Below are 2,396 nucleotides of genomic sequence, written 5' to 3'. Positions count from 1 at the left end.
AGCCTATAAGATGCACAATAGCATATTTAGGGAAAACCTGCTTCGTATTCCATACAATGTCACATGATATTCATCCTAACACTTTGGTCCTAATTTTAAGGTGGTTTATTGGATGTCTTGCTTGGAATTATGAGATAATTTTATTGAAAGATGTCCTGCTCAGCGAAACCAATGCAGGTAATATCACGGATTCGAGACTCAGTGGTGTTTGTTATATCATGGGTGACCTATTCTAAGACATTTTGAAGTTTTGTTTTAAAGTGCTGAAGTTTCTTAGGTGCAGAAATCATCAGGAGTTATGAATGGCGCTTAACCGGAAATAACTTTGAATAGCTGCATATTTGGTACACTTGATTGCCCGTGTATATTCTACAAATAGCAGATTTATTTCTTACAATAAAGAAGTCTTTTTTGTAAGTTCTTGCAAACTTTATTGCCAGGTTTTCACAAATGTTGTCATGCGTCTTTCTCCGACCAATTTAAAAATCTAGTAAGCTTGGTCCCTCAACCCTCTCGGAAAATAACAATATTCTCCAAATCCCTTCTTTCTAACGTTTGTATTTTGTTTCCAAGTCTCGTTGTGGATGGGTCCCCCAGTAGGTTTTTGACTTCTGGAACTCACTTGAATTGGTTAATTCTTTGTTTTTAACGAGACGAGCTTATACAGAAATGCTGAAGGTCTTCAACTCCAACATATGACTATATCAACCCAGTTACGTTAAAGTTCCCCTTGGATAAAGTAAACAGAATAATCACTCTAACTGATTCACCATCAGCCTATCGCCCTGAATCCAATTTAACCATAGCCAAACAAGTGGTGCCTGCTTCTTCTTCTTACATCTCTACATTGAAATGCGCTATCAATGTAACCCACCGGCCTATAAAACAGGCCAACATAGATGACCGTTCCCCGTTGCGTTTCTTAAAGCATTAATTTGAAAGTGGGAAGCTATCTTTTGGTGAGCGATTTCATGAGCAATATTGGGACTGAACTTTGTTGGAATCTTTACTTGAGAACTCCACTGAACCTCCATTAGCTCATCTACCAGCAAACTCAAAACCCGGTTCGACTATTAACCCTCCGTAGAAGACAACTACACACGTCATATTTTTTCGACAATGTACTTACCGCATACGTTACGATTAGTACTTCTCAAATCCATGTACTCTCACCACATGAAACTTATAGCAAAATTTTTTCGTTACATTTTTGTTTCTCAGACTCGCCTAAAGTATAGAACCTGTGTAAAGAAACTCAATTTGCAGATAATTTAATTTGAAATAGCTTTTCGTATGTCCGAAATAGCCATGGACGAGGAATCACAATAATCTAACTCGATTATAACCGGAGCTCGAAAATATACTACTTGTAGGGCCAGCCCCTAACAAACAAATGGGTAATTTCTCAAAGGTATTGCATTTTCGTCTTGTAAGGCACACTTGTGTGGTACGAATTACCGCGTTCTATTAGGTATTTATTTTTTGGGACGTTCATTATGAACCACATGACAGGTTTCCAGACGTTGAAGTTGCAGGTAGATCGCACACAATAGTTAGCTGAGCATTAGCTACTCGAAAATTTGGGAGTATCATTAGTGGAACTCATCTTTGGACGATCGCTACTGATACACTGACGCTGGAATTCGAATTGGATCGTGCTAGATGTAAAACATTCTCAATATATTGAGCCTTTGGTTATCAATCTGTTTGCCTAGACCTGCGGTTAAATTGCAGAAGTTTTATCACCAATCGTAAAACATCGTCAATGCCGACTTGAGTGAGTTGTGTTCTTTTATTTTATTTCAATTTTGGGGTTTTGTGGGATAGGTATTTTGTTCACAGCCACAGCACTCTCGTTTGAACGGCCGTGTTCCTGTTCTGGTCTGGTTATTCCGGTGACTCCACATAAAGGGAACCACCGGACTCGAGTTTTGTTCTTATTAGAGCGAATCCGCAGGGCATATCCAATTGCCGTGCCGGGATTTGAACCCCGGAAATCTGACATGCTAGACGAGCGTTTAACCACTACTTCACCAACGCACGTTGGACGCATCTGAATTATCACGTCTGAACAGGCAAATGTGTTCACACTTGAGCCACTTAGAGCCATCCTATAGCAGCTTTGACTTTTCGGAGTTTCGTCCTTATAAAATTAATGGAGAGGTGTCGAATAGGTGGTTGACCAGGCCTCATATGCGAAGTAACTTTCTTGTAGTTATGCTGATCTGATGATGGTCCAAGAATTAGCACCCCAAGCGAATAAAAGAAATACAGGCCTAAACGCAGCACACAACTAGACAAACTAATGCTCCTAGGAGTAAGATATGTACCAATCACAAAAACAGATAACAGACAACATTATAAAAATTTAAACTTTCGCAACAGCGAACGTAAGC

This window comes from Opisthorchis viverrini (assembly GCF_000715545.1).
Source record: "Opisthorchis viverrini unplaced genomic scaffold opera_v5_63, whole genome shotgun sequence".
Lineage (NCBI taxonomy): Eukaryota > Metazoa > Platyhelminthes > Trematoda > Opisthorchiida > Opisthorchiidae > Opisthorchis > Opisthorchis viverrini.
Note: the sequence above shows the minus strand (reverse complement) of the source record.